Source organism: Eurosta solidaginis, chromosome 5, assembly GCF_040869045.1.
Source record: "Eurosta solidaginis isolate ZX-2024a chromosome 5, ASM4086904v1, whole genome shotgun sequence".
Lineage (NCBI taxonomy): Eukaryota > Metazoa > Arthropoda > Insecta > Diptera > Tephritidae > Eurosta > Eurosta solidaginis.
Window position 1 is genome coordinate 18,040,601 of NC_090323.1, and position 21,565 is coordinate 18,062,165.

The following is a 21,565-nucleotide window of genomic DNA, read 5'->3' on the forward strand; positions in this document are numbered from 1 at the left end:
GTAGGCTCTTTAAGCAGAAAGAGGTGGCTGTTGTAAAAATATAAAGCGACAAAGGTTTTGCAGCAACGTTGCTTATCGTGATGGCAAAAAACATCTGCTTATCATAATTTTATTTTAAACAGCTCTGCTTATCCCTGGAAACATTTAGACAAACATGATGTATGCTCAAACCCGACAGACATTGTTCTGAATTTCTCTATCTATCCATCTGTATCTCCTCTGCAGGGCCGCATTAACCCCCAAGGGGGCCCTAGGCAACCCTCAATTTGGGGGCCCTTTTTTCACGTCCGTTCCCTTCTTTTTCGATTAAAAAATACAAACTTACATCTTTCATAAAAATTTTGTTGTCACAATGTAATAATCAGCCCTATTCTGCATTTCGACTTGGATTGGAATTTTTTCGATTTGGCAATTTTGGTATTCTGTGTTCCAATCCCTTTCGATCCAACTTCGGATCGTTCGATTTTGTGTATTCTACATTTCGATCGTAGTTCCGTTTTTCTAAGTTGCAAATTTGTTGGCGAAAAAATATTTTATTTTTATTTTTTTATTAATTTATAGCAGAATTTTAACAAAAATGTAAGTAAAACTTGTTAAGAAACGTAAAAGGCTTGATGCTGACTGTTTTTAATGTTTCCAGGTCAAAAACAACATGTCGATGTCGAGGTCCTTGGACGTATTTGCCCCGCAAAAGTATCTTAACACATACTTGAAAGCATCCTTATTAAGTCGAAAGTTTTTTTTGAACCTAAATAAGAAAATAAGTCATTAAACTTTACCACTTTTAAGTTCAATTTCTTACAATTCGTCACTCATCTCAAATGGATTACACAAATCTCGCAATATTTGCCATTCCATATTTCATTACTTTGAATTTCATTAGCGGATTATGGGGGCCGTTAAACTTTTGCTGTACTGCTGAGATCACCTGTCTGGCTTTATTGCATCATGTGTTAGACAAAGAAAATATTTGCTGTAAGATTATTTCTAATGCCACATCATCAGAAGAACTCCCGATTATTAAAATAAATAATGAACGTCCATTTTCTTAAGAAATTATAGATTTATATGCCATTATTTTTACCTTTTTGTTGAAAATATATAAATATCTATTATACCTAAAAATTAAATATATGTACATTAGGGCGGGTCAAATTGTATGGGGAAAATGGGGGGAAAAAACTTCAGGTGCACATCCAGTTTCTGAATCTATGGGTCATACAGGGTAATATTGTCCATTGTTTACTATATAGTTTGGCAGCTTAAATTGAGGTTATGTTGCGAATAGAGCGGAAGGCACTCGAATTCAGTGAAAGAGGCACTCGAATGGAGTGGAATGAAGAACAGTAGGAAGAGCAGAGTTGCATTGGATTAATGTACCTTCAATTATTGTATCAATATTAAACATAAATTTAGAAAAAATAATTAAATAGTTGAGTATAAGTAAACATTTTCTTTCAATTAGTGCAATTGTATTCCAAAATTTTAACATTTTATTATTGAATTTTATGTCTGTTTAAAAATTTAACTTGAATTTCTCTAAAGATTTGCGTAATATGGCCGTTAGTGATGTTTGTGTGTGTGCTAATTTTGAGCGATCAGCTGTTAGTTGCGCTACTTGGTAAAGTTTACAATGATATTGTCCATGGGACCATAGATCTGAAATGAATTTGGAGCCTCCCTAATTTTGTTAGAGAATTTTATATCGCAATCCGAATAGCGGCTCTGACAAATAAAATTGGGATATAAAGTTTTCTAACAAAATAAGGGAGCCTCGAAATTCATTTCAGATCTATGGTCCCATGGACAATATTACTCAGTATGACCCATAGATTCAGAAATTGGATGTGCCTTTTCAGCAATAAATTTGACCCACCCTAATGTACATACATACATATTCACTCATTATTCCACAGCTAGTTTGTGAAAAATAAATAAGTGGTTACATAAACAGGTACGCAAGCAAAACACGTATGTATGCATGTTAAACTAAATAAATATTTCATTATTAGTTATACATACATACAGATAACAGATATTGTAACGAATATTAGCAACACTAAGGGGGTACTGTCATCTCTATGCCGATGCTAAGCAGTGACGTGAATTCACATCAATAATTTAATCATTTTGACTCCACCTATGTATGTACACGCAGCAGAGAAGAGATGCACAAACACATGCAGATACCTTATCTGAGATGCTCCTAAAGGTATGCAATTATAATTGTGGAAGTGTCGCTCACACATACAAGCGTATGTGATATAAGAGAAGCTATAAAAATTATACATCTGTAGTTGTAGCTGAGAAATTTATAACTAACTAGTAAGTTTTGGAATTAGAAAAGCCTAGAAATATGCAACGAGGAAATCAGACAGTATAAAATGGCGACAACAGTAGAGGCGAGAATCAGTTTTGATTAAGCACGCTATCTGTCGAGCAATAGAAGTGTTATTTTGAAAGTAGTCTAATAAAGACCATTTTGCATTATTGAATAGTGGTGTTATTTATTCAACAGTTTAGTGATTCGAGCCTTAATAGAAGATTTGAAATAAGCGGAATTGCAGTAAATTCGTTACAATAAGTTCATGTAATAATAAAATCATTCCCAACGGGTTTGCCTTCCAAAGCGCGCCCAATCAACACGAGGGGCGCATCCGCATTACGCACGAATTTCTAATTTTTGTTTGCCGCGTCGTTGGAAGGCAGGGATTCGTCAAGCGTCGAGATCGAAAACGGCTTAGCTACAGAGAATCGTTAAACTTATCAGCTAAGTAAAACACTAATAAGGTAGGTTAAATACTACTGACATACATATAAATAGTTAGAAAAGAATAATAATCAGGTTAGTAGGATAAGTGAATGGCTAATTATTAGGAGAGGAAAGAATAAATTGTTTAATGGTAAAAAGGTATTCCGAACTATGAGTCATGCTTGAATGAGAGTTATAGTCCTGACACAGACCGCGGAAGGTCTCATTTAATTCAAAATTGGTTCCACATTGTTTCAGGAAAAGGGGCTTAAAGGGTCTAGTTTGCCGAGAAGGAACATTAAAGTTAACTTCGCTTAGTAAAAAAGGACTAGAAACCAAGCCGTTCGCTAATTTGATCATAAAAATTACTCCAAGCATCTCTCTACGACTTGCAAGGGTAGGAAGATTTACAAGTTTTAGCCGAAAAGTATAAGCGGGTAAATTATATAAGGAATCCCTTAAGGCAAAAAGTAAAAACTGTTTTTGAATTGATTCAAACCTATCTGCATGAACTTGATAACGTGGATTCCAAACTATCGGCCCTTATTCTATTATTGGTCTAACCAAATCGGTCTAACCAATGTACTGACATATATTGGAGTCCTATATCGTGGGCGCGTACAAGCAACAAAACTATGCAGCGTAGAATGTGTGCCACGCTGTGGGACTACAAAAAATCAATTTTTTTAACTTATAGTGGACTTGACAAGCTAATTTTTTTTATAAGTTGGTAGTATAATAATAATGATTTTTTCCATGGTATAAATATTACCAGGTAAAACCATTTACTCTTCTTGGCGGCCATAATGGTTTTTCGATTTTTAAAAAAATTTTAAAATCACTCTCTTAAACTTTGTGGAAATGCCAAACCAAAGTAAACAAAAAAAATTGTTGGTTTGACTTTTTAATTTTTTTAATGCCAACTAAATAAAATGCTTATGAAATAAGTGAAAAAATATTTCGAAAGGTTTTGAAATCGGTTTTTATGTATATGGCAAAAAAATAAATTACCAATATAATGGATGCCTCAACACGATTTTTGCAAAGGGACGAAAGAAAAACCCTTACTTCTTAACCTTTTCTAATTAAGAAGCGAATATTGGAGACCACCCCTACTGATTTTTCATTCATCCTTCTTCACTTGGTTGATACGTCTTTAACCCTTAAATATGCTGAAACTTCACTTTATAAAGATCACCAGCCTCAAATGTCCTCGCTACTGCGGAAAAAATGATCTTGAAGATATTCTTTGGTTTGTTTTGGTCGTTTTTCTCGCGGTTGGAAGATACATTTTTTAATTGGCGCTTAACCGTTTAGGAGATGCTGGTCGTTGCGTAACAAGTCACTCCAGCTAACCCTGTTTCGCGATAACTGACGCCAACAGAAAAAAATTTTTTTTTCAGTTAACATTAAAGTACGTGTATTTAGAATATGATATGAAAAATGTTACATTAAAAACTCAAGCGCATGCGGCGGCTTTCTTTGCCATTTCATCTAAAACTTCATCAACGGTAACAATTTGATCACGTTGGAAGCTTAGTGATGCACAGCCATTCAATCGATTTTCACTCATCGTGTTTCTCAAATAGTTTTTAATTAGCCTAAGAGTTGAAAAAGATCTCTCGTTCGTTGCCGTTGTTACTGGAAGCGTACACAAGATTTTCAACAACATGTGAAAACTAGGAAAAGCCACAGAATCGCATTCCTGTAATATTAATCATAGACAAATTGATAAAAAAAACCGAGGTATCTCCTTCAGGAATAAATAGAATTCATGCTTTTTGAGCCTATGCATGAGATCTAACGTATACGTATATAAAATTCAAAAGAAAGAAACTGATCGAATAGAAAAACATTTTATTTAAAAAAGTCATATCTAACGGAAAAAACAGTAATATGTTTTTTACATTTTAAAATGTGAAAACACATTATTTTTTCATTTATCAAATAATTTGAATCATGGTTCAATTATGTACAGGTTGGCTCATCTCATCAGCTGATTTTATTTATGTCATTGCATGGTCGAAGGGATTGTCAAAAGGAGATGGCAAACTCAAAATGAAACCAACACATTGGCAATATTTTACTTACACATACAAAAACTGCTAAGTTTTATGTTTCCATTCCATACCATTCGCACCAACACCAATACACAGATTTTGACAATTTGAACAGACATATTTTGTTGCTTTACAGATGAGCCAACCTGTATATAGTTGAACCATGATTTGAATTTTACATTTTTTAAATGTGTTTTTGACATGGAAAAAAAATTTAGATATTACATTATTACTTACTTACTTACTTAATTGGCGCTTAACCGTCTAAACGGTTATGGCCGTCCAACAAGGCGCGCCAGTCACTCCTTCGCTCCGCCAACCGGCGCCAATTGGTCACACCAAGGGAGTTTAAATCGTTTTCCACCTGGTCTTTCCAACGGAGTGGGGGCCGCCCTCTACCTCTGCTTCCATAGGCGGGTTCCGATAGAAACACTTTCTTGGCCGGAGCATCATCTTTCATTCGCATAACATGGCCTAGCCAGCGCAGCCGCTGCGTTTTAATTCGCTGGACTATGTTGATGTCTGCGTATAGCTCGTACAGCTCATCATTAAATCTTCTTCGGTACTCGCCATCGCAAACGCGTAGAGGTCCATAAATCTTTCGAAGAACTTTTCTCTCGAACACTCCCAAAGCCGCTTCATCTGCTGTTGTCATGGTCCATGCTTCTGCCCCATATAGCAGGACGGGTACGATAAGTGACTTGTAGAGTATGATTTTCGTTCGCCGAGAGAGGACTTTACTTTTCAATTGCCTACCCAGTCCAAAGTAGCATTTATTGGCAAGATTGATTCTTCGCTGGATTTCAGTGCTGATGTTGTTGCTAGTGTTGATGCTGGTTCCCAAATAAACGAAGTCTTTTACTATTTCGAAATTATGGCTGCCAACAGTAGCGTGGTTGCCAAGGCGCATATGCGCTGACTCTTTGCTCGATGACAGCAGGTACTTCGTTTTGTCCTCATTCACCATCAAACCCATCTTTACCGCTTCTTTTTCCAGCTTGGAGTAAGCAGAACTAACAGCGCGGGTGTTTAGGCCGATGATATCAATGTCATCAGCATATGCCAGTAATTGCACGCTTTTATAGTATATTGTTCCAGTGCGGTTAAGTTCTGCAGCTAGTATAATTTTCTGCAGCATCAAATTAAAGAAATCGCACGATAGGGGGTCACCCTGTCTGAAACCTCGTTTAGTTTCGAACGGCTCGGAGAGGTCCTTCCCAATTCTGACTGAGCTGATGGTGTTGCTCAACGTCATTTTGCACAGCCGTATAAGTTTTGCGGGGAAACCAAATTCAGACATAGCGGCATATAGGCAGATCCTTTTCGTGCTGTCGAAGGCGGCTTTAAAATCGACGAAGAGGTGATGTGTGTCGATTCTCTTTTCACGGGTTTTTTCCAATATTTGGCGCATTGTGAAAATCTGGTCGATGGTAGATTTACCAGGTCTGAAGCCGCACTGATAAGGTCCAATCAGCCGGTTCACGGTGGGCTTCAATCTTTCGCACAATACACTTGAAAGGACCTTATATGCGATATTAAGAAGGCTGATTCCACGATAGTTGGTGCATTTTGCAGTATCCCCCTTCTTGTGGACTGGGCAAAGAACACTTAGATTCCAACCGTCGGGCATGCTTTCGTCCGCCCATATTTTGCTAAGAAGCTGCTGCATGCGCCTTACCAACTCCTCGCCGCCGAACTTGAATAGCTCCGCAGGCAATCCATCAGCGCCCACGGCCTTGTTGTTTTTAAATCTGGTTATTGCTATTCTAACTTCGTCATAATCGGGCGGGGGGACATATATTCCATCATCATCGATTGCGGGATCGGGTTCTTCATCTCTGCGCGGTGAATTGCTGCCTCCATTTAGGAGAGCAGAGAAGTGTTCCCTCCATAATCTAAGCACTCTCTGGACATCAGTTACAAGGTCGCCGTTTTCATTCCTACAGGAGTATGCCCCGGTCTTAAAACCTTCCGTCTGTCGCCGTATTTTTTGGTAGAATTTTCGGGCGTTATTCCTGGTGGCTAGCAGCTCAAGCTCCTCGCACTCACGCCTTTCTGCTTCTGCTTTTTTCTTCCTCAAAAGGCGTCTCGCTTCCCTTTTCAACTCACGATAGCGTTCACACACTCCTCTTGTCGCGCTCGCTTTTAACGTAGCCCTGTAGGCAGCGTCTTTTCTTTCGGTTGCAACGCGGCATTCTTCATCATACCAGTTGTTTTTCGTGGCCGCCGGTAACCAATTTTTTCCTCGGCGGCAGTATGAAGTGCTTTGGAGATATGCTCCCACTGCTCCTGTATTCCTTCAGGATGAGTTGTGCCCTCAGAGAGCAGGTGTGAGAGTCGAGTTGCGAAATCATTGGCAGTCTGTTGTGATTGAAGCTTTTCGACGTCTAGCTTTCCTTGTGTTTTTTGTTCCTTGTTTTTAGCCGCGTTGAGGCGGGTGCGTATTTTGGCTGCAACGAGATAATGGTCCGAATCGATGTTAGGTCGTCGGATCGTTCGCACATCTAAAACACTGGAGGCATGCCGTCCGTCTATCACAACGTGATCCATCTGATTGCGAGTATTTCGATCAGGAGACAGCCATGTAGCTTGATGTATCTTTTTATGCATGAACCTCGTGCTTGATATGACCATGTTTCGAGCACCGGCAAAGTCAATCAGCCTCAGTCCGTTAGGAGAAGTTTCATTGTGTAGGCTGAACTTTCCGACTGTAGGGCCAGAAACACCTTCTTTGCCCACCCTGGCGTTAAAGTCGCCAAGCACGACTTTTATATCATGACGGGGGCAGCGCTCGCATGTGCGTTCTAATTGTTCATAAAAAGTGTCTTTCACCTCATCGTCTTTCTCCTCTGTCGGCGCATGGGCGCAGATGAATGATATATTAAAAAATTTTGCTTTTATTCGAATAGCGGCGAGACGCTCGTCCACAGGCGTGAACGCCAGCACTTGGCGACAAAGTCTCTCTCCCACCACGAATCCGACGCCGAAACTGCGCTTATTCGCATGGCCACTCCAATATATGTCACAATTTTTGATCTTCTTTCTTCCTTGCTTCGTCCAACGCATTTCTTGGATGGCGGTGATGTCAGATTTTGCTTTGACGAGGACATCAACCAGCCGGGCATCTGCACCAATCCCATTCAGGGAGCGGACGTTCCAGGTGCATGCCCTCAATTCATTGTCCTTCAAACGTTTGCCATGGTCGTCATCAATAGAGAGTGTATTTATCCGAGGCTTGTTGTTATATTTCATTGGAGTATGGTTTTACGTGGCGGGTCCCAAGCCCAGCGCACAACCCGCTCAGCGGGGGTGAAAATAATACTTGGCACGTTTATATAGCGAGCCGCTTGCTCCAAGACAGACGCCCGCTTGCAGCCGCACCTAGAGGTGTACAGACGCTGCCGATGAAATCTCCCCCGGCTAGCCCTTAAACCGATTATGTCAGAGTGGCCTAGCCAGGTTGTCGCCTTCTCACATTAGCTCACCGCTAAACGGGTGTTTAGCGGCTACCCAGAGGATACTTGGCCGCAAGCGACCGGCAGTAGTGAGCTACTTGAACCGCATGCAAAAGAATCGCTCTGGCCATTCCCAGGTGAATGGCGGTCAGAAGCTTTCCCCACTTTCGTGGACTTCTACACACGGACCCCCTTTATTTCAGCCTTTATTTTGTAAATTTTTAAAAAACCTTTTCCGAGCTCTAGGCCATGTAAATTGAAACACCAAAAATGCTAATTTTACATATAAATTGTATATTTGTCAATTTATTTTTATCGATATTTCGATTTCATACTGAAATCATCTTCAGGACTGAAAGGCATATAAAAACAAAAACATATTAACACATAAAACATAACAACATTCCATAATTTTGAACTTACACTCTTGAGTGCACCTGATCGACTAATTTAACAAATCTTAAAATAATCATCGGCGGCCACCGTGGTGTGATGGTAGCGCACCCCGGGCAAAGCAACATCAAAATTTTAGAAATAAGGTTTTTAAATTAGAAGAAAATTTTTCTAAACGGGGTCGCCCCTCGGCAGTGTTTGGCAAGCGCTCCGGGTGTATTTCTGCCATGAAAAGCTCTCAGTGAAAACTCATCTGCCTTGCAGATGCCGTTCGGAGTCGGCATAAAACATGTAGGTCCCGTCCGGCCAATTTGTAGGGAAAATCAAGAGGAGCACGACGCAAATTGGAAGAGAAGCTCGGCCTTAGATCTCTTCGGAGGTTATCGCGCTTTACATTTATTTTATTTAACAATTTTTGTTGTTATATCGGCCTACTGATTTTAAGATCGCCGGTTCGAATCGAGCTCAAGGCCTAACAATAATTTTTTATCATTATTATTGTTATGATAAATTTTTTCTTAATTGAAAAAATTTTTAAATTAGAATAGAAGAAAGAAAAAATTTAGACAACTGCCAAAGCTCGTTGTATAGATCCATTTCGGGAACTGCTAAATTCCTTCATCGGCAACGTTTAGGCGCCGCTGCTATAACCATTCAGCCATCACAGCGGTTTTTTTTTTATTTATTTTTAAATAATCAAGTACAAGGGAAACGATAAACAAAAAAGGTAAACATCTAAAGAACCGTAATAATAAACAAATTTTTACACAAACAACAATACGTTAAATAACAAGCAGTAAGTGGCGCTCAGCACATTAGCGTTGGGACAGCATGTTTGTAACGACACTCTTCTCACAAGAAACTGTGGTTGTTGTAATCAATCGACGATAGGCTGCCGCGGAGCCTTCTACATCGGCCTTAAAATGTATTCTTTGATCTCTTGGTGTATTGATAATATGAAGCATTTCTAATGTGTATCTTTTGTTGTAATGCCTCTCTTGTTGAATTACTGCTACGTTGTTTAAATCTGGAGAGTGCCCGGTTACTCTGCAATGTTGTGTCAAAGCTATTTTATTATCATTAGCGTGGCCCCGATTTTTGATATTTGATTTATGCGCGGAAATCCTTGTCTTTAATTTTGATTTTGTAGTCCCGACATATACTTTATTGCATACCTGGGACACGTCGCCGTTACATGGTATTTGGTATATTACGTCAGATTTCTCGTATTTTTCGATTTTGTCCTTTGTGTTGCTAAAAATTTGTTGTACGGTATTGTGGTAAGTGAAGGCCATTTGGAATTTTTCGTGGTCATACATATTGGAATGTTTTAGCCTGTTGGACAGTCCAGGGACATATACGGACGTTTTATATATTTTATTTATTATTGTTTATTCGGTACTTGATTTTTCAAAATAATCGCGGATATAACCTTTTATAAGATATATCGGAAAGTCGTTGTTTTTATGCATTTTTACAATAATTTCTATATTTTTATTATGGTATATTTCATCACTGATGGTCAGCACTCTTCGAATAAAATTTTTTGCTGTGTTTACTATAGTTGGTTTGCTGTGTTTCGAGTGGAAATTAATCAATCTGCCTGACGATGTGGGCTTTTTATACCAGTCAAAGTATAGTTTTTTGTGTTTTCTTATCACCAGCATCAATTTTTACGATAGCGAATAGATCGTCGACGTATTTAGATAAAAAGCGGGGTTTATTAGGAGAGTCTTCCTCGAATTTACTCAGCAATTCTTCCATTACTAAGTTTGCAATGATAGGTGATGCTGGTGACCCCATTGGCATTCCCGACCGCTGTTCATATATTTTATTATTTGATTTGAAATAACGGTTTTCTTTAATGCAAAATCTCACAATTTCCTAAAACAATTCTTTACTAATACTGGTATGGGCTTTTAATTGGTTCCATTTAGATGCTATAATATCCAAAGCATGGCCCACTGGAATGCTGGGAAACAAGGAAACCACATCGAACGAAATCAGACAATCATCGTCATCTATATAAGTATCTTTTACCTTGTTTTTGAATTCTACCGAATCTCTGACATTGTGCTTCGAAGTTTTGGTTAGGTTTTTGAGGACATTAACAACATATTCGCATAACCTATAAGACGGGGAGTTGACAGACGAACATATAGGACGCAGGGGCACGCCTTCCTTATGAATCTTGGGAAGACCATATAACCTTGGAGCGTTTGCCGTTTTACTTATTAGACGATATTTCTCCTTCAAATCAATTATTTTATTTTTAAATAGTTTCTCAACAATTTCGTTATTTTTGTCCTGTAACCTATTGGTAAGGTCACGTTTTAGTACGCGATAAACCGAAATATCATTCACGATTTGTTGTATTTTCTTGTCGTAGTCTGAATCATTGTAAACTTTAAATTATAGTATATTAAATTATAGTATTTATAGTAAACAAAGGTCTGAATTGTCCATCAGAACTGTGACATTCCCTTTGTCGGCATTCAAAACTAATAAATTTTTATTTTCTTTGAGAAAAGTTTTCGTTTGGTGTAGTGTGTCTAAACACAGTGTCTACAGCATTTTTTAAAGTTTACAATGGTCTACAGTTTGAGAAGACCGCAGCAGTGAACAACTGGAATGCTGAAGATAAAGTTGCAGCTCTATTCGTAGCATTGAAGGGGCCAGCAGCCGAAATCCTACAGACGATTCGCGAAGGAGAGCGGAACAACTATGAAGCATTGATTGCCGCTGCCGAGAGACGTTATGGAAGCGAATATAGAACACAGATATTCCAAATTGAGTTACAAAACCGTCACCAAAGAGCGAATGAGACTTTGCAAGAGATTGCTTCGGATGTTGAAAGGTTGGCTCATTTGGCAAATGTGGACCCACCCGTGGAATACACTGAAAGGGTGAGGATTCAGAGCTTTATAAATGGCATACGAGACGTCGAAACAAAGCGAGGTACATACGCAAACCCAAAGCCAAGATTCGCAGAAACGGTACCACATGCTCTGAGTAAGCCAGTTTTCAAAGCACGCCTTGTGGAAGTAGAAAGGCCAGAGTGGGTAGACGCAATATTGAAGGCGCTGAAAGGATCGCAAAAGCGGAGTGAAAAAGTTATCAAATGCTTCAAATGCGGGAAGCCCGGTCACATTGCACGTCATTGCGATCTTGATCCTAGTGGTTTCAACAGCATGGGTGGTCTTAATAACAAAGCTGGAGGGGATGGGCGAGAGCGAGTAAGATGTAGAGATCGAGAGCTAGCTCCAGCTATTGAATGTCCCGTGATATCTGTGTCGCAAATTGGTAGAAAATCGAGCAGTCTTACCGTCAGAGGGAATGTGGATGGCAAAGAACGTGTACTGACTGTAGATACAGGCGCATCTCATTCCTTAATTCGATCTGACTTGGTCAACAGGAGAGTAAAAACGTTACCTGGAGCAAGGTTGCGTACGGTCACTGGCGAGTATAACCAAGTCCAGGGAGAAGTGGTATGTGAAGTCTTGATTGGAAAGGTCACAGTTCTACACAAATTCGTTGTGGCGGAGATCGTTGATGAAGTCATATTGGGAGTGGACTTCTTGGTTGACCATGACATCAAGATCGATATGCAGAGAAGGGTGATGCGTTATAAGCACCAGGATATACCACTTAACTTCAGTTTGCAGAAAGGGTTCAGTAGTAATCGAGTACTGGTGGAGAAGACTCGACAAAGACCCTGCGAGAGAAACACTGGCATTGACAAAACCTAATAAAAAAAAATAATAATAAATGTAAGGCGCGATAATCTCCGAAGAGATCTAAGGCCGAGCTTCTCTTCCAATTTGCGTCGTGCTCCTCTTGATTTTTATACTCAGTTGAGCAGAGCTCACAGAGTATATTAAGTTTGATTGAATAACGGTTGGTTGTACATACATAAAGGAATCGAGATAGATATAGACTTCCATATATCAAAATAATCAGGATCGAAAAAAAATTTGATTGAGCCATGTCCGTCCGTCCGTCCGTCCGTCCGTCCGTCCGTTAACACGATAGCTTGAGTAAATTTTGAGGTATCTTGATGAAATTTGGTATGTGGGTTCCTGAGCACTCATCTCAGATCGCTATGATCTCAGAAATGAACGATATCGGACTATAACCACGCCCACTTTTTCGATATCGAGAATTTCGAAAAACCGAAAAAGTGCGATAATTCATTACAAAAGACGAAACTTGGTAGATGAGTTGAACTTATGACGCAGAATAGAAAATTAGCAAAGTTTTGGACAATGGGCGTGGCACCGCCCACTTTTAAAAGAAGGTAATTTAAAAGTTTTGCAAGCTGTAATTTGGCAGTCGTTGAAGATATCATGATGAAATTTGGCAGGAACGTTACTCCTATTACTATATGTACGCTTAATAAAAATTAGAAAAATCGGAGAAGGACCACGCCCACTTTTAAAACAAAAATTTTTTTAAGTAAAATTTTAACAAAAAATTTTATATCTTTACAGTATATAAGTAAATTATGTCAACATTCAACTCCAGTAATGATATAATGCAACAAAATACAAAAATAAAAGAAAATTTCAAAATGGGCGTGGCTCCGCCCTTTTTCATTTAATTTGTCTAGGATACTTTTAACGCCATAAGTCGAACAAAAATTAACCAATCCTTTTGAAATTTGGTAGGGGCATAGATTTTATGACTTTAACTGTTTTCTGTGAAAATGGGCGAAATCGGTTGATGCCACGCCCAGTTTTTATACACAGTCGTCCGCCTGTCCTTCCGCATGGCCGTTAACACGATAACTTGAGCAAAAATCGACATATCTTTAACGAACTTAGTTCACGTGCTTACTTGAACTCACTTTATCTTGGTATGAAAAATGAACGAAATCCGACTATGACCACGCCCACTTTTTCGATATCGAAAATTACGAAAAATGAAAAAAATGCCATAATTCTATACCAAATACGAAAAAAGGGATGAAACATGGTAAGGTAATTGGATTGTTTTATTGACGCGAAATATAACTTTAGAAAAAACTTTATAAAATGGTTGTGACACCTACCATATTAAGTAGAAGAAAATGAAAAAGTTCTGCAGGGCGAAATAAAAAAACCCTTAAAATCTTGGCAGGTATTACATATATAAATAAATTAGCGGTATCCAACAGATAATGTTCTGGGTCACCCTGGTCCACATTTTGGTCGATATCTGGAAAACGCCTTCACATATACAACTACCACCACTCCCTTTTAAAACTCTCATTAATACCTTTAATTTGATACCCATATCGTACAAACGCATTCTAGAGTCACCCCTGGTCCACCTTTATGGCGATATCTCGAAAAGGCGTCCACCTATAGAACTAAGCCCCACGCCCTTTTAAAATACTCACTAACACCTTTCATTTGATACCCATATCGTACAAACGTATTCTAAAGTCACCCCTGCTCCACCTTTATGGCGATATCTCGAAAAGGCGAACACCTATAGAACGAAGGCCCACTCCCTTTTAAAAATACTCATTAAAACCTTTCATTTGATACCCATATTGCACAAACAAAGTCTAGAGTCACCCCTGGTACACCTTTATTGCGATACCTCGAAAAGGCGTCCACCTATAGAACTAAGGCCCACTCCCTTTTAAAATACTCATTAACTCCTTTCGTTTGATACCCATATTGCACAAACGAATTCTAGAGTCACCCCTGGCCCACCTTTATGGCGATATCTCGAAACGGCGTCCACCTATGGAACTAAGGATTACTCCCTTTTAAAATACTCATTAACTCCTTTCGTTTGATACCCATATTGTACAAACAAATTCTAGGGTCACCCCTGCTCCACCTTTATGGCGATATCTCGAAACGGCTTCCACCTATGGAACTAAGGATTACTACCTTTTAAAATACTCATTAACACCATTCTTTTGATACCCATATTGTACAAACAAATTCTAGGGTCACCCCTGGTCCAACTTTATGGCGATATCTCGAAAATGCGACCACCTATACAGCAACCACCACTCCCTTTTAAAACCCACATTAATACCTTTAATTTGATACCCATATCGTACAAACACATTCTAGAGTCACCCCTGGTCCACCTTTGTGGCGATATTTCGAAACGGCGTCCACCTATAGAACTAAAGCCCACTCCCTTTTAAAATACTCATTAACACCTTTCGTTTGATGCCCATATTGTACAAACAAATTCTAGGGTCACCCCTGGTCCACCTTTATGGCGATATCTCGAAACGACGTCCACCTATGGAACTAAGGATTACTCCCTTTTAAAATACTCATTAACACCTTTCTTTTGATACCCATATAGTACAAACAAATTCTAGGGTCACCCCTGCTCCACCTTTATGGCGATATCTCGAAACGGCGTCCACCTATGGAACTAAGGATTACTACCTTTTAAAATACTCATTAACACCTTTCTTTTGATACCCACATTGTACAAACAAATTCTAGGGCCACCCCTGGTCCACTTTTATGGCGATATCTCGAAAATGCGACCACCTATACATCAAACACCACTCCCTTTTAAAACCCTCATTAATACCTTTAATTTGATACCCATATCGTACAAAAACATTCTAGAGTCACCCCTGGTCCACTTTTATGGCGATATTTCGAAACGGCATCCACCTATAGAACTAAGGCCCACTTCCTTTTAAGATACTCATTACTCATTCGTTTGATGCCCATATTGTACAAACGAATTCTAGAGTCACCCCTGGCCCACCTTTATGGCGATATCTCGAAACGGCGTCCACCTATGGAACTAAGGATTACTCCCTTTTAAAATACTCATTAACACCTTTATTTTGATACTCATATTGTACAAACAAATTCTAGGGCCACCCCTGCTCCACCTTTTTGGCGATATCTCGAAACGGCGTCCACCTATGGAACTAAGGATTACTCCCTTTTAAAATACTCATTAACACCTTTCTTTTGATACCAATATCGTACAAACATATTCTAAAGTCACCCCTGGTCCACCTTTATGGCGATATCTCGAAAAGGCGAAGACCTATAGAACGAAGGCCCACTCCCTTTTAAAAATACTCATTAGCACCTTTCATTTGATACCCATATCGTACAAACAAAGTCTAGAGTCACCCCTGGTCCACCTTTATTGCGATACCTCGAAAAGGCGTCCACCTATAGAACTAAGACTCACTCCCTTTTAAAATACTCATTAACTCCTTTCGTTTGATACCCATATTGCACAAACGAATTCTAGAGTCACCCCTGGCCCACCTTTATGGCGATATCTCGAAAATGCGACCACCTATACAACAGCCACCACTCCCTTTTAAAACCCTCATTAATACCTTTAATTTGATACCCATATCGTACAAACACATTCTAGAGTCACCACTGGTCCACCTTTATGGCGATATTTCGAAACCATCGCACCACGCATCCACCTATAGAACTAAGGCCCACTTCCTTTTAAAATACTCATTAACACCATTCGTTCGATGCCCATCCCCCCAAATCCCCCGATCTAAACGCCGATAGCATCCCCAAATGCACCACTCTTCTACTTACGTGGTTTGTATGCGGTAGATGGTATCACTGATCTTCTTCACAACTTTGTACGGGCCTTCACAACTGCACCGAATCTTGGGTGGAACACCTTTCCGCCGGAGAGGGTTGTATAGCAGTACCAAATCTCCCTCCAAGAAACCTTCTGAATTAAAGTTCTTATCATGCCAGTGTTTGATCTTACTACTCATTACCCTGGGCCGTTCCCTCACACTCTTTTGTTTGGCCAATGAACTACTTCGTAGAGCTTGCGCATGACGGATTGGCTTCGCATAATCAGTATCGTTCCCACGTTTCACAACAGTAGTGCGCCCCGGCTTGAAACTACTCTCGCATTTTTTCTGGGAAATTCGTTGCTTCATTTTTGTGCGTCCATTAGGTTTTGTCGGCCACCGTGGTGCGATGGTAGCGTGCTCCGCCTACCACACCGTATGCCCTGGGTTCGCACCCCGGACAAAGCAACATCAAAATTTTAGAAATAAGGTTTTTAAATTAGAAGAAAATTTTTCTAAGAGGGGTCGCCCCTCGGCAGTGTTTGGGAAGCGCTCCGGGTGTATTTCTGCCATGAAAAGCTCTCATTGAAAACTCATCTGCCTTGCAGATACCGTTCGGAGTCGGCATAAAACATGTAGTTCCCGTCCAGCCAATTTGTAGGGAAAACAAGTAAGAAAGGTTAAGTTCGGGTGTAACCGAACATTACATACTCAGTTGAGAGCTTCCCAAGGCAGTCGGTTCTATGTACCGGAGCGACTCGGGATTTTCCCGACCAAGGACTGTCATTTCAGTGTGACCCCATTTAATTTGTTTCGTCCCTCCCACAAATTGTCATCCTCCCAGCGGCTCCTTGCAGCAGGATTGCTACATATTCTCTTACTCCAGGAAGGTATCGAACCCAATCCGGGTCCGTCTCCTGACCCCGGTCCTGAGAAATGGTTTTGCTGCATTTGCCAGAAAAGAATCTTTTTAGGACGGTCATACTCTGTTCAGTGTGTCTCGTGCAAGGGATGGTTGCATCGGACAGGTTGTTCTGGGCTTGATCCCAAAACCCGACGTCCACGTAACTTTTATAAATCTTTTGTGGCTCCTTGCTGCTCACGCCCAAGGGCGTCACGTAGTCTACGCCTAAGCGTATCCCCACTACCTTCCAGCAGCTTCGCTGCTCAGCAAGCCACAACAAGTACCCGCTGCTGCTGTTGTTGTTGTTGTTGTAGCAATGCTCGCCCCACCTAATAGCCGCGACCGATCACAAATTGTCATCAATATCCTCTAACGGGAGTCCAAGGAAACTTGCCGTTTCAACAGGGGTGGACCATAAGGAAAGAGGTGTTACAGGCGTTGGTTCCACATTACAAATAAAGAGATGGTTGGTGTCATGTGGGGACACATTGCAAGCAGGGCATACATTTTGTATGTCGGGGTTGATTCTGGATAGGTAAGAGTTTAACCTGTTACAGTATCCAGAACGAAGTTGAGCAAGAGTGACACGCGTTTCCCTGGGGAGTATGCGTTCCTCTTCTGCGAGTTCTGGATATTTTTCTTCAAGTACTGGATTCACCGGGCAATTCTCGACATAAAGGTCCGACGCCTGTCTATGGAGTTCACCAAGGACCTGCTTGTGTTTTTCCGCTTCATACGGCTGGGTTCTCAGGTGCCGTATTTCCTCAAAATGCTTACGGAGATGACTCCTTAGGCCCCTAGGCGGTGCTGGTTCGTCAATCAGATGTCTGTTGGGATGCCCAGGTTTCTGGGTATTCAACAGAAACTGTTTGGTCAGCATCTCATTTCTCTCCCTGATGGGGAGTATTCTCGCCTCATTATGCAGATGGTGTTCTGGGGACATAAGAAGACAGCCCGTGGCGATTCTGAGAGCAGTATTTTGGCAGGCCTGTATTTTCTTCCAGTGGGTGGTTTTTAGGCTTGGCGACCATATGGGTGACGCGTAGCACGTAATCGGCTGGCTAATTGCTTTGTATGTGGTCAAGAGCGTTTCTTTATCTTTTCCCCAGGTACTGCCAGCAAGGGATTTGAGGATTTTATTACGGCTCTCGGTTGCGTGCGCACCAAAATGTAGATCCTGATCAAACGTCACACCCAAGATTTTGGGGTGTAGGACAGTCGGTAGCGTAGTGCCATCGACGTGGATGTTCAATATGGTCGACATTTGGGGCGTCCAAGTTGTAAATAAGGTCGCGGAAGATTTAGTCGGTGACAATGCCAGGTTTCGCGAGGCGAAAAAACTGGAGAGATCAGGGAGATAGCCGTTTATTTTATTGCATAGCTCATCGATCTTTGGGCCTGGGCCTGTGGCCATTATTGTGCAGTCATCGGCGTAGGAAACGATTGTGACTCCTTCCGGGGGTGAAGGTAGCTTAGATATGTAGAAATTAAACAAAAGCGGGGATAGGGACACCACCCTGTGGCAACCCCTTGTTTAATTCTCCTTTGTTTTGATGTTTCGTTTCTGAATTGCACCGATGCCTGCCGACCACCCAGATAATTTGCGGTCCACCTTTTAAGACATGGGGGAAGGGTAGACCCTTACAGGTCTTGCAGTAACGAGCCATGGTTGACCGTATCAAAAGCTTTTGATAGGTCTAACGCTACGAGTACTGTTCTATGGTGGGGATATTGATTCAAACCGCAATTTATCTGGGTGCTAATGACATTTAGCGCGGAGGTAGTGCTATGGAGTTTTCTGAACCCATGCTGATGAGGGGCTAGCTGCAAATGTGCTTGGAAATAAGGGAGCAAAATGGCTTCAAGCGTCTTTGCCACTGGCGATAGGAGAGATATCGGACGATATGACTCACCTACGTTAGCTGGTTTCCCAGGCTTTAGTAGCGGGACCACCTTGGCCATTTTCCATTTCTCGGGTATGACAAAGGTGGAAAGAGACAGGTTGAAGACATGCGCTAAATATTTGAAACCCTCTTTCCCTAGGTTTTTAAGCACCGGCATGGCTATGCCGTCTGGGCCCACTGATTTGGATGGTTTAGCGCGACCAATGGCGTCCTCAACCTCTCTAGCGGTGATGGTAATTGGTGACGCGCTGAGTTTGTGTTTATGTGCGTATCTATTGGCTCTCCGTCTATCTTTGTCGACCGTAGGATGCATTATATATTGTCGGCAGAAAGCGCTCGCGCATTTTTTCGCATCCGACAGCACCTTATCGCCAAAGGCGATGGAAACTTTGTCTTTGTGCTTGGTCGGATTCGATAGGGACTTTACGGTGGACCAAAGTTTACCTACACCGGTAGAGAGGTTACAACCTCTTAGGTGCTCTTCCCATTTCGCCCGCTTGTGTTCGTCCACAAGCAATCTGATGCGTTGGTTTATATCCCTTATTTGGGGGTCGCCTGGATCAAGCTGTCTTATAAGGTCGCGTTCCCTCGCTAAGCTCGCGGCCTCCGCCGGGATGTGGGCCGGATTTCGGGAATTCTCCCGGCGGGAATGAAATGTGCCGAGGCGGATTCAATGACCTTACGGAAGGCACGCTCCCCTTGGCGGGCATCAGTCGGGATAGGGAGGGCAGCAAAGCTGCTGTCTGTTGCAGATTTATATTCTTCCCACTTTCCTTTTTTGAAGTTTTCTGGCAGCAATCGTGCAGGTCAGGGAAACAGACTCTTAGTCCCTGCCTCCGTTTGCACCGTCTGCCAGCACAGAATATACAGGTTTGCGACATCCGCTCAATGCAGCTCCTGCCTTGGGTGGTGCCACTTTCCTAGATGTTCTGGTCTCCGCGACGGCAACCCCTCGACGGGTTTCATCGCGCCATGTTGCCAGGTCGCAAACCCAAATCATCCGGGTACCCCAATGCCTGCCCAAGGGCGCCCAGTCCCAAGGCCACAACAGCAATTGCGTCCTGGCCTTCCACAACCTAGGCGTAGTCACCCCTCACTTACCCCTAGAGTGGCGGCGTCACCCCTCATGCACTTCAGAATTCTGCAGTTCAACTGTAATGGACTAACTGGGAAGATTACGGAGATAGTCGATTTCATGAAGCGGCACAACATCCGCATTGCTGCGATTCAAGAGACTAAACTCACAGCAAGATCTGCATTGCAGACCTGCTCTGGTTATAATGTCCACAGGAAAGACCGCGAGAGCGGAAATGGAGGCGGCCTCGCGTTTATTATACACCACTCTGTGCAATATCATATATTTGATCCTGGCATCGACCGCAGTGACAATGTCTTAGAACGTCAAGGCCTATCTGTCCGGTCAGGCGATGCAAATCTAGAAATCATCAACATCTACATCCCTCCTGTCACCTGTTGCCCCAGTGCATACCGCCCTAATATCGAGGCCTTACTCACTGGCAACAATCGCATTATCTTAGGCGATTTCAATGCCCATCACGACCTATGGCATTCAAACTTGCGGGCGGACAGTAGGGGTGAGATGTTGGCGGATCAAATAGACGAAACGACGTTCTGCACAATAAACGGAGACGCCCCCACACGTATGGTAGGAAGCTGTCATAGCTCGCCAGATATCTCAATCGTGAGCGCAGAACTCGTAAACTGCGTCAACTGGCAGCCGATGGTAACATTGGCATCCGACCACCTGCCCATACTTATTTCGTTCGAGCGTACCGCCGACTTCATCGTCACCGAAAAACGCACTTTCATAAACTTCAAAAAAGGAAAGTGGGAAGAATACAAATCTGCAACAGACAACAGCTTTGCTGCCCTCCCTATCCCGACTGATGCCCGCCAAGGGGAGCGTGCCTTCCGTAAGGTCATTGAATCCGCCTCGGCACATTTCATTCCCGCCGGGAGAATTCCCGAAATCCGGCCCCACTTCCCGGCGGAGGCCGCGAGCTTAGCGAGGGTACGCGACTTTATAAGACAGCTTGATCCAGGCGACCCCCAAATAAGGGATATAAACCAACGCATCAGATTGCTTGTGGACGAACACAAGCGGGCGAAATGGGAAGAGCACCTAAGAGGTTGTAACCTCTCTACCGGTGTAGGTAAACTTTGGTCCACCGTAAAGTCCCTATCGAATCCGACTAAGAACAAAGACAAAGTTTCCATCGCCTTTGGCGATAAGGTGCTGTCGGATGCGAAAAAATGCGCGAGCGCTTTCTGCCGACAATATATAATGCATCCTACGGTCGACAAAGATAGACGGAGAGCCAATAGACACGCACATAAACACAAACTCAGCGCGTCACCAATTACCATCACCGCTAGAGAGGTTGAGGACGCCATTGGTCGCGCTAAACCATCCAAAGCAGTGGGCCCAGACGGCATAGCCATGCCGATGCTTAAAAACCTAGGGAAAGAGGGTTTCAAATATTTAGCGCATGTCTTCAACCTGTCTCTTTCCACCTTTGTCATACCCGAGAAA

The 21,565-nt window shown here is 41.9% G+C and overlaps 1 protein-coding gene across 1 annotated transcript in view; it reads right to left on the minus strand.

The window, feature by feature from the left end:
• The window catches only part of Sk2 (Sphingosine kinase 2), a 133,172-nt gene that overhangs the window by 26,318 nt on the left and 85,289 nt on the right, over positions 1-21,565 (minus strand). The gene's annotated exons all lie outside the window — the stretch shown is intronic.